This window comes from Tachyglossus aculeatus, chromosome X2, assembly GCF_015852505.1.
Source record: "Tachyglossus aculeatus isolate mTacAcu1 chromosome X2, mTacAcu1.pri, whole genome shotgun sequence".
Lineage (NCBI taxonomy): Eukaryota > Metazoa > Chordata > Mammalia > Monotremata > Tachyglossidae > Tachyglossus > Tachyglossus aculeatus.
Window position 1 is genome coordinate 28807410 of NC_052100.1, and position 12411 is coordinate 28819820.

Here is a 12411-nt window from a genome sequence, read left to right on the forward strand (position 1 = left end):
TGCCATTATTATTATTATTATTATTATTATTAATTATGGTAGTTGTTAAGCAGGGGAGGCATTAAAATGAATTGTAGGTAGGTAAGGCCATTGAAAATATGGATGTATAAATAAGCGGTGCATGCATCTGTACACAACTGTGGTGGCTGAGTGGAAAGAACATGGGGATAGGAGTCAGGGGACCTGGAGTCTGGCCTTCTGGGTGACTTTGGGCAAGTCATTTAACCTCTCTGGGCCCTAATCCCTCATCTATAAAATTGACATGGTACTAAGTGCCATCTCCCTCCCTCACAGGGTTGTCCTGAGGAGAAAATAAAATGGCCAAGTCGCAGCGTGGATTAGAGGAAAGAGTTCTGGCCTAAGAGTCAGAGGAACTGGGTTCTAATTCCTTCTCTGCCATACGTCTGCTGTGTGACCTTGAACAAGTCATTTCACTTGTTACCTCAGTGGCCTTATCTGGAAAATGGGGATAAAACCGTGAGCCACATGTGGGACATGGACTGTGCCCAACCTGATTAGCTTGTATCTATCCCAGCGCTCAGTGCCATGCCTGGCATATAGTAAGCGCTTAAATGCCATGAAAAAAATGGAAGGGAAAACACTTTGGAAGCAGGAAAATGCTCTCCAACAAAGTATCCTTCTGTTATTATTATTACTCATATATATCCTCCTCAGGGGAGCGCTGAAAACTCTTTCTCAGGAGCGCCATGGAATTTTAATGCCAGGTGTTGGAAGCATTGTAAGCATTGCTGTTTGAATTAACCCTACAAAGTTGATCTTGGCTTAAGCACTTACCTCCCAGACCCTGTAAAGGGATTAAACCCTTTTCTGTGTTGTTTTAGCTAATGACATCCATCTATTTAGCATCGATAATAGCAGATCTCCAGTGTGTTTAGCATATTTTTTAAACTGAATAGGTTGTGAATGATAACACTTTGAAAATGGTGTACCCTCTTCCAGTATGCTCAAAAAAATCATTCAAAATATTTCATTATTTGAACATATTTACATTGCCATTTATCATGTAACTATCATGATTTTTCACAAGTTTTTAATCATTATTAATCAGTCAATGATATAGATTGAGCACAAGCTACTTAACTTCTCTGTGCTTCAATTCTCTCAGCTGTAAAATGGGGATTAAGACAGTAATCCCCGTGGAGGACATGGACTGCGTCCAATCTGATTAGCTTGTATCTACCCCAGTGCTTAGTTCAGTGCCTGGCACTTAGTAAGCACTTAATGAATGCCCCAGCTTATTATTATTATTATTATTATTATTATTATTATTATTATTATTATTATTGCCACAGGCTCCATCTCAGCCCCAGCCCCTGCCTTCCCATCCAGACATTTCCCAGGCCGCTTTCCATATGCCAACGGCTTTGGTCAATTTCATAAAAAGGAAGGGATTTTTCTTAGAATGACCCACTGCCACTTCAGGGTTCCGCTCAGAGCACATCTGTGTCTGGAAACCCCAGGCCGAGGTCTTCCTGGACCATGTGGAGGTAGTCATTTCTCTTCCTGAAAGCATGGCATTTTATGGATTTGGAAAGACTTGGGAAAAGGCTTTCTCAGGGCAGACAGACTTTGTTCTCATTCCCCCGCCCCTGCCCCTGTCCTGCCTGGAAGCAGTTACATCCCTGCTCCAATTTGGGGCTCTGGAGACTGGGGTGACTGATGACCTGGGGAGAATTTACAAACTCTGAGCAGGAAACCAAAGATTCTTTTCTGTCTTCCAGGGTAGTTGCAGGGCCTTGTTCTTCCTTAGGTGAATCCGGCCTGAGGATGCAGCCTCAAATGACCTCCTGTCCATCTTCCAGGAAATCTGTCCCCTGTGCAAGAGGGGTAGGGCACTGGATGCCTTGTAATAGTAACTGTGGCATTTGTTAAGAGCTTAATAATAATACAAATTAATCATTATGGTATTTGTAAAGCCTTCACTATGTGCTAGATGCTGTCCCAAGTGCTGGGGACAAGCAGATTGGACATAGTCCCTTGTCCCACGTGGGGTTCACAGTCTTAAGCCCCGTTTTACAGATGAAGTAACTGAGGCACAGAGAAGTGAAGTCACACAGCGGACAAGCGACAAAGCCGGGACTAGAAACCAGGGCCTTCTTACTCCCATAAGGCCTGTGCTCTATTCACCAGACCACACTGCATCTGGCCCCCTCCCGTCGTCAAGTTCCATGGCTTAGACATGGCACCAGTGTCCAGGGATAACTGCACAGGATTTTGGCTGCTTAACAATGAAGGAGCACGCAGGGCTCCCCTGGAGAAGCACTCTAGTTTTGAGGGGACTCTCCCAAGTGTTACAGGGAAGAAAAAAGCACCAGAGTTGGTCCTTCTATTGCCTCCACACCTTTCTCTCACCTGCAGTCACTTGCATCTTCTGCTTATTTTGGAGAGACTGATTCATCCCTTCCCAATCTGCCACACAGGCTCTGTAGGGATAAGAATACTATTAATAGAGAAAGAGAGAGAGAAAGAGTATGTGTGTATTTGTGTGTGTGTGTGTGTGGTTTATTTGGTTTCCAAACTCAAAATGTTTCTCTGGGGTATTTGGCAAGTTCCTTGATACGCTGAAGGATGAGAAAAGACATTTGGGAAACTCAGCTCATGAACCATATTAGGAAATGTATAGGGCTTTGGATTTCACATCTTCATTTTTAATTGCCCCATTTGGTAACATGTCATTTTCCAGCTTTTCTTTCATTTCCAGTTCTCACCCTGGTCTTCCCGGGGTTGGTGGTCAATCCCTGCTTCCTCCATTGATCCCGGCTGGAGCAGCAGGGACTGATTTTCTGCTCTCAGAAAGCAGTTCATCACGTGTCTCTTATAATGAGAATCACATTGACTTCTGAAGTGTTGAGGTTTTTTCTTTTGGGGGGGGGAGTTAATTCCTTATTTGGGCTTGATACCACACATGTAGGCTTGGAAAGGAAGAGGTACTTTGCAAAAATGTCCCAAAAGGATATACTATGCCCAAAATCAGGGAAGAAGTTGAGGAGAAATAGTAAATATGACTTTTATTAATTATGGTACTTGTTAAATGCTTGCTGTAAGCGCTTAACCCAGTGCTTTGTACAGTTCCTAGAACATAGTAAGCGCTTAACAGATATCATAAAAAAGAGGTGTGGTCTAGTGGGAAAAGCCTTGGTCCTCTGACCTGAAGGGAAGCAGCTTGGCTCAGTGGAAATAGCACTGGCTTTGGAGTCAGAGGTCATGGGTTCAAATCCTGACTCCGCCACTTGTCAGCTATGTGACTTTGGGCAAGTCACTTCACTTCTCTGGGCCTCAGTTACCTCATCTGTAAAATGGGGATTAAGACTGTGAGCCCCCCTTGGGACAACCTGATCGCCTTGTAACCTCCCCTGCACTTAGAACAGTGCTTTTCACATAGTAAGGGCTTAATAAATGCCATTATTATTATTATTATGTCCCAGCTCTGTCCGCGGCCTGCTCAAAGGCCCCGGGCAAGTCATTTCACCTCTCTGGGCCTCAGTTTGTGCATCTGTAAAATGGAGATAATAATTCCTGCCTCTCCCTCCTGACCAGGAATGATGGAAAGGTAAACTGAGCTCAATGACCTGGAAACTCTTTGGGAAGCTAGAAGCAGTAGACAGATTCAAGATACTTGGAGAAACAGTCATTCTTCAGGGGAAAGTGAACCGGGAAATTCATCCATAGCCTTTACAGCAGGGCTGGGTTGCATAGACTGAGAGGTCATGATCTTCTAATGGGGTCACGGGGGCATTGTCTTGGGGTTGTGACAAGGCAGGGATTGTAAAGCAGGCCCGGAGGCAAGTACACACCCAAACAACCCTGCCCTCTGTTCCTCCTGGTTTTCCCTTCAAGCTTACTGCTGCTTCCTCTCCATCATCCATTACGAAGCATTCAGTACAGTACTCTGCATATGGGACGTGCTTAAAAATACCACTGATTTGTCCATTCGCCTCACCTCTGCCTGGCCCCAGTGAAACAAAGGAGGCTGTGGTCATTTCTGCAGGGAGTGAAAGGAACAGGGTGTATATATGTGTGTGTGTGTCTCTCTACTCGCTCTCCCACACAGCAATCTCATCACCCTAATTTTCTTTGTGGTCTAGAGGTGATGAAGGAAAGGGCCCAGGGCACAAAGACATATAGACTCTCTGCTACAGAGGGATGAATGCAGTAAATATCAATCAATCAATGGTATTTATTGAGTGCTTACTATGTGCAGAGCACTGTACTGTTTGGGAGAGTATAATACAGCTGAGTTAGCAGACATGTTCCTTGCCCATATGACTGCTGTGGCCTCCCCTTCTAATAATGATAATAATGATGGCATTTGTTAAGCGCTTACTATGTGCAAAGCACTGTTCTAAGCACTGGGGAGGTCACAAGGTGATCAGGTTGTCCCACGGAGGGGGCTCACAGTTTTAATCCCCATTTTACAGATGAGGGAACTGAGGCCCAGAGAAGTTAAGTGAGTTGCCCAAAGTCCCATAGCTGACAATTGGAGGAGCCAGGATTTGAACCCATGACCTCTGACTCCAAAGCCCATGCTCTTTCCACTGAGCCACGCTGCTTCTTGCTAAAAGGTGGGGTTTGGGCCTGACCCCTGAAACCTCTCACTCCTCAAAAGGAGCAGAATAGCTACTGGAAGATCCCGAGCCACCCAGAGAGGCCCAGTAATTTGTAGGGTGGTGGTCCTGGGCAATTGTCCCGAACCCCCTTCTTACCTACATCTGGACCCCCGGATCCAAGCCAGTGGACAATCAATCAATCAATCAATCAATCAATCGTATTTATTGAGCGCTTACTATGTGCAGAGCACTGTACTAAGCGCTTGGGAAGTACAAATTGGCATCACATAGAGACAGTCCCTACCCAACAGTGGGCTCACAGTCTAAAAGGGGGAGACAGAGAACAGAACCAAACATACCAACAAAATAAAATAAGTAGGATAGAAATGTACAAGTAAAATAAATAAATAGAGTAATAAATATGTACAACCATATATACATATATACAGGTGCTGTGGGGAAGGGAAGGAGGTAAGACGGGGGGATGGAGAGGGGGACGAGGGGGAGAGGAAAGAAGGGGCTCAGTCTGGGAAGGCCTCCTGGAGGAGGTGAGCTCTCAGCAGGGCCTTGAAGGGAGGAAGAGAGCTAGCTTGGCGGATGGGCAGAGGGAGGGCATTCCAGGCCCGGGGGATGACGTGGGCCGGGGGTCAGAGCACAGGCTTGGGAGTTAGAGGGCCTGGGTTCCTATCCCGGCTCCACCACCTGTCTGCTATCCGCTTGGCAAGTCACTTCACTCCTCCGGGCCTCATCTGTAAAATGGGGATTAAGATTGTGAGCTCTTTGTGGGACAGAGACTGAGTCCAACTCGATTATCTTGTATCTACAGCAGCGCTTAGTAAAGTACCTGGCACATAGTAAGCGCTTAACCTGTACCATTAAAAAAAAAAAAGAGTGCACTTGGTCAACGCTTCTCACCACTCGCTCTGATCCTTCCCTCCTTCTTGGACAGTTCCTGGCTCCATCCCCTCCACTGACCCTCTGGCTGACTGAGAGCCAGGAAGGAGGGCTCTTCGGAGGCTCTGCCCACTGAACAGGGCATAGAGACAAAACAGATGTTGAAGTGTGATGTGGCCTGCTGCGATTCTGGGAAAATGGGCTGCCATTAATTCAGTCGTATTTATTAAGCATTTACTGTGTGCAGAGCACTGTACTAAGTGCTTGGGAACGTACAACACAACAATAAAGAGTGACAATCCCTACCCATAACGAGCTCACAGTCTAGAAGGGGGAGATAGACATCAATACAAATAAACAGACAGGGTAACCTCACATCATCTAGCCACAGCCAATCTCAAGCACATAGGCCCTGTCTGAGCTTTAGCGAAGACTTCGGCCCTGGCTTCTTTGGGGTTTACTAGACTTGGGGGGAAGGAATCCCGACAGCCAATCTTTGCAGGAACTTGACCCGTCCATGGTGATCGACAGTGTATTTTTTTTTTTTTATGAAAATACGGACCGAAGCAAGGGTTTCTGAGGTGGGGGAGGGAGTTAGGAGCAGGTCAGAGAGGAGAGGTCACTGCTTTGTAGTCAGAGAAGCTTGATGAAAAATCCAACTGTCTCTGTAAAATCCATCAAGCAGTAAAGGCCAAACAGGGTCAGGTTGGTGGGGGCGGGAGAGGAAGGAGAGCAAGCTTAACTCAGGAGAACAAAACTACACCAAAAAAGGATTTTCTTTTTCCCCAACAGCAGCCCCCTTTAGAAATGACTTTTCCTTTGGCCCCCAAAGGGAAAGGTTGTGGGAAGGGAAAAAAAGAGAGGAGGGAAAGAGAAAGTGGAGTGGGGAGAATGAGGAAGTAGGGACAGGATGGGAAAGAGGGAGATAGGGAGAAGTTGAGGGGTGAGGAATGGAGAAGAAAGGCACGGGCAGAGGACAAGGGGACAGAGAGAAGGAGAGAGGGTCTGGATCCTTCTGATGTTGTTTCTTTGGCGTTCTGTGGCCAGTGAACTCTGCTGCATCCCTGATAAAGATTGTAATAATATAATTAGCGCCTACTACATGCCAGACACTGTACTAAGCACTGGTGTAGATACAAGCTAATCCGATTGGATGCAGTCCACGTCCCACATGGAGTTCACAGTCTTAGTCCCCATTTTACAGATGAGAGAACCCGGAGAAGTGAAGTGACTCACCCAAGGTCTCGCAGCAGACACGTGGTGGAACCGTGATTAGAACCCAGATTCCTCTGACTCCCAGGGCTCTATTCTGAGGTAACAAATATGGTTTTGAATAATCTCTGCGGCCTGAGGAGTCATAGCAACCACAGCACAACAAGCACCTGCTTCACAGATCGGCCTGACCCGATCCGGATGGACGGACAGATGGACAGATGGTGGTCGCAAGCTTGTCGGCCCGTGGATATTCCTCCGGCTTTGCCCTGGCAAGAGGCAAGTCACTTAACTTCTCTGTGCCTCAGTTATCTCATCTGCAAAATGGGGATTAAGACTGTGAGCCCCCCGTGGGACAACCTGATCACCTTGTAACCTCCCCAGAGCTCAGAACAGTGCTCTGCACGTAGTAAGCGCTTAATAAATGCCATCATCATTATTATTATTATTACAAAGTGTGGGGGTGAGAAGCTTTCACGTGTCAGAAGAGGGCTGGGGAGCTGGGTGAGCTGGGTGAGGGGGATCTAAAGAAAAGAAGAAGAAAGAAAATGAGAAAAGGTCAGGGCAAAGAGAAGTTAAATGTGAACGGAAAATGTCGCTCGAGGTTTTCACAGGAGGAAATGTTGTTGTTTTTGTTGTCGGGCCTTCGAATGTGTCTGAAAGTGATTTTGCTGGTTTCCGAGTGTGAGAGGAAATGAGTTTGACAGAGGCAGAGGATGTGGCCCCTCCAATAGCTTTTTGCTGTTTTGCAGGGAGCAGGATCCCCTCCCTCAGTCTCGCCCCTCAGCTTGGAGCTCGCCGGTGAATTTGCCCCCCACCCTGGCCAATGGCCACTGTAGCCTGAGGAGTCAACCTAGCCCCTCTTCACAAAACTCAATGGTGGAGATGGGAGGCATTCATCCAGACCACCTGTGTTGCGGGGCCGGGGGACACAGAGGAGGTGGAAGAGCGCATGCAGGTTTATGTGCCTGAGTAGGAGGATGTGTATGTTCTCTATCTACACTCCCTCGGTTCACTCATTCGCTCCCACGGCTTCAACTATCATCTCTACACTGATGACACCCAATTCTATATCTCTGCCCGTGCTCTCTCTCCCTCCCTTCAGGCTCGGATCTCCTCCTGCCTTCAGGACATCTCCATCTGGATGTCTGCCCGCCATCTACAACTCAGTATGTCCAAGACTGAACTCCTTATCTTCCCTCCCAAACCCTGCCCTCTCCCTGACTTTCCCGTCACTGTAGACGGCACTACCATCCTTCCTGTCTCACAAGCCCGCAACCTTGGTGTCACTTTGCACATAGTAAGTGCTTAACAAATACCATCATTATTATTATCCTCGACTCCGCTCTCTCGTTCACCCCTCACATCCGATCCGTCACCGAAACCTGCCGGTCTCACTTCCACAACATGGCCAAGATCCGCCCTTTCCTCTCCATCCAAACCGCTACCTTGCTGGTTCAATCTCTCATCTTATCCTGATTGGATTATTGCATCGGCCTCCACTCTGATCTCCCATCCTCCTGTCTCTCCCCACTTCAATCCATTCTTCATGCCGCTGCCCGGATTGTCTTTGTCCAGAAACGCTCTGGGCATGTTACTCCCCTCCTCAAAAATCTCCAGTGGCTACCAATCAACCTATGCATCAGGCAGAAACTCCTCACCCTCTGCTTCAAGGTTGTCCATCACCTCGCCCCCTCCTACCTCACCTCCCTTCTCTCCTTCTCCAGCCCAGCCCTCACCCTCCGCTCCTCTGCCGCTAATCTCACGGTGCCTCGTTCTCGCCTGTCCTGCCATCGACCCCCGGCCCACATCCTCCCGTTGGTCCGGAATGCCCTCCCTCCACAAATCGGCCAAGCTAGCTCTCTTCCTCCCTTCAAGGCCCTACTGAGAGCTCACCTCCTCCAGGAAGCCTTCGCAGACTGAGCCCCCTTTATCCTCTCCTCCTCCCCATCCCCTCCGCCCTACCTCATATTTACAGGATCTGGGTTCTAATCCTGACTCCTCCACTTACCTGCCATGTGTCCTTGGGCAAGTCACTTCAATTTCATTCATTCAGTTGTATTTATTTAGTGCTTACTGTGTGTCCCCTGTCCCTCATGGGGCTCCCAGTCTTAAAAGGGAGGGAGAACAGGGATTGAATCCTCCATTTACAGATGAGGAAGCTTATTTTCTAGGCTATTGGCTCATTGTGGACAGTGAACGCATCTGCCAATTCTTATCATATGGTACTCTCCCAAGCACTTAATACAGTACTGCACACCGTAAGCGCTCAAAAAATACTACTGATTGATTGGAACGTGTCTACCATCTCTGTTCATTCATTCATTCACTCATTAAATTGTATTTATTGAGCACTTACTGTGTGCCGAGCACTCTTAGGAAGTATATCTCTGTTATATTGTACTCTCCCAAGTGCTTACTATAGTGCTTTCCACCTAGTAAGCGCTCAATAAATACGACTAATTGATTGGAACGTGTCTACCAATTCTGTTATATTTTCCTCTCCCAAGTAGTAATAATAATAATAATGATGGCATTTGTTCAGTGCTTATTATGTGCAAAGCACTGTTCTAAGCGCTGGGGAGGTTACAAGGTGATCAGGTTGTCCCACAGGGGGCTCACAGTTTTAATCCCCATTTTCCAGATGAGGTAACTGAGGCCCAGAGAAGTTAAGTGACTGGCCCAGAGTCACACAGCTGACAGTTGGCGGAGCCAGAATTTGAACCCATGACCTCCGACTCCAAAGCCCGTACTCTTTCCACTGAGCCTTGCCGCTTCTCGTTTACTGTGCACACAGTAAGTGCTCAGTAAATATCACTCATCGATTGATGAGGAAACTGAGGCCAACAGCAGCGAGTTGACTTTCTGAACGTCACACAGCGGAGTAGAGGTGGAGCTGGGATATTTCATTCGGGCCTTCTTTCTACAACTCTTCTTATTCTGTTCCTCCTGTTATCTCTGCTTATAAATCATTCATATCTTGCCCGTCTCCCCCATCAGATTGTATGGCCCTTGTGGTTAGGAGTTGTCTCTGCCAACTCTGTGGTGTTCTCCTCTCCCAAGCGCTTAGGGCAGTGCCCTTTATGCAGTCAATAATAATATTAAATATTTGATTAATTTTTTGTTCTCCACTTCAGGTGCTGGTTGGGCCAGAGGCTGTTACGGGGCCCCCTTCGAGACTGTAGGAAACAGCAAAGCGTAGTGGATAGAGCATGGGCCTGGAACTTGGAAGGACCTGAGTTCTGATCCCGGCTCCACCACAGGTCTGCTGTGTGGCCTTGGGCAAGTCGCTTCACATCTCTGTGCTGCAGGTACCTCAGCTGTAAAATGGGGATTGAGACTGTGAGCCCCACCTGGGACAGGGACTGTGTCCAACCCAATTTGCTTGTATCCACCACAGTGCTTAGTACAGTGCCTGGCACATAGTAAGTGCTTCGTGGCTCAGTGGAAAAAGCCCGGGCTTTGGAGTCAGAGGTCAGGGGTTCAAATCCCGGCTCCGCCACTTGTTAGCTGTGTGACTTGAGGCAAGTCACTTCACTTCTCTGGGCCTCAGTTACCTCATCTGTAAAATGGGGATTAAGACTGTGGGCCCCACGTGGGACAACCTGATCACCTTGTATCCCCCCAGCGCTTAGAACAGTGCTTTGCACATAGTAAGCGCTTAATAAATGCCGTTATTATTATAACAAATACCAGAATTTTTTTTCTCCCTCTCCTCTGCCCCAGCCCTCCTATGTGCCCCTATCCTCCTCGCCACCCAAATAAAACTCAGAAGAAGCGGAGGGCAGGTGAGGAGGGTGCTCTGAATCACCCGTCCCAGCCCACCAGAGTCTCTGAGGGCGCCGCTACCACGGAACAAAAATGACATTTCGAGCAGCTGAAACAGGCTGAAAGTTGTTCTCCATCGCTTTGTGATTGTTGGTGTTGGCTCAGGATGGGAAATCTGAGTCAGAGCTCCAGAGATAAGCCGGAGCCACGAGCCAGGCACACCTCGCGTCCTCACACCCCCACAAGGCCCGGCTCTGTTGGTTGGAACTTTCCGGCGTTCCCATTCCCCACAACACGGCCCATCAGGGCATGTGACGGACGATGGGGGAAACAGCGTGGCTTGGTGGAAAGAGCCTGGACTTGGGAGTTAGAGGTCGCGGCTTCTAATCCCGGCTCTGCCACTTATCAGCTGTGTGACTCTGGGCAAGTCACTTCACTTCTCTGTGCCTCAGTTACCTCATCTGTCAAACGAGGATTAAGACTGTGAGCCCCATGTGGGACAACCTGATTACTTTGTATCTACCCCAGTGCTAAGAACGGTGCTTGGCACATAGTAAGCACTTAACAAAAACCATAATTATTATTGTTATTAGGGGATGAGGAAACACTTCTGCACCCAGCCGGGGGTGCACACGGGGCAAGGTTTATGTCCCCTTGTCAGACAGTTCACCTGTCTACATGTTTTCTTTTGTTGCCTGTCTCCCCCTTCTAGACTGTGAGCCCGTTGTTGGGTAGGGACCGTCTCTATATGTTGCCAGCTTGTACTTCCCAAGCGCTTAGTACAGTGCTCTGCACACGGTAAGCACTCAATAAATACGATTGAATGACTGAATGAATGAACGGATGAGGCATCACTGAGGGAGAGTCAGGGATGGGAAGGGGAGAGTCTGGGGGGCAAGGGGGTTGGATGTTGGTGCCGGTCACTGGGGGATTGTCAGGGATGGAGAGGAGAAAGTCAGGGGGGTGTTGGATGTTCCATGCTGGGTCACTGGGGGAGGGTCAGAGATATGGAGGGGAGAGCCAGTGGGGTTGGATCTACACACAGTAAGCACTCAATAAATATGACTGAATGAATATTTTATATATATATATATATATATATATATATATATATATATATATTGATGGTATTTATTAAGCACTTACTATATGTAAAGCACTGTTCTAAGCACTGGGGAGGGTACTAGGTGAACAGGTTGTCCCATGTGGGGCTCACAGACTTAATCCCCATTTTACAGATGAGGGAACTGAGGCCCAGAGAAGTGAAGTGACTTGCCCAAAGTCACACAGCTGACAATGGGCGGAGCTAGGATTTGAACCCGTGACCTCTGACTCCAAAGCCCGGGCTCTTTCCACTGAGCCATGCTGCTTCTCCATGAATTCATTCATTCACTCATTCAATCATATTTATTGAGCGCTTACTGTGTGCAGAGCACTGTACTAAGTGCTTGGGAAGTACAAGTTGGCAACATATTCATTAATTAATTCATTCAATCATATTTATTGAGCGCTTACTGTGTGCAGAGCACTGTACTAAACGCTTGGGAAGTACAAGTTGGCAACATATTCATTCATTCATTCAATCGTATTTATTGAGCGCTTACTGTGTGCAGAGCACTGTACTAAGCACTTGCGAAGTACAAGTTGGCAACATATAGAGACGGTCCCTACCCAACAGTGGGCTTACAGGCTAGAAGGGGGAGACAGACAACAAAACAAAACATATTGACAAAGTAAAATAAATAGAATAGTAAATACGTACGAATGGATAGATCATTTGTGATGGTCGTCCATGTAGCAACAACCTAATCAGCCACCCTGAATACTTAGAACCATATGTGTATGTTCAATTGTACCTTAAATGATTGAGTTGAACTATCTGCTCCTGATACATTCCTAAAATACTCATTTTATCCTTTTTCTTGCTCTTACTCCTGCTCTCTGGATAGAATCTTAACTTGTCTGTCCA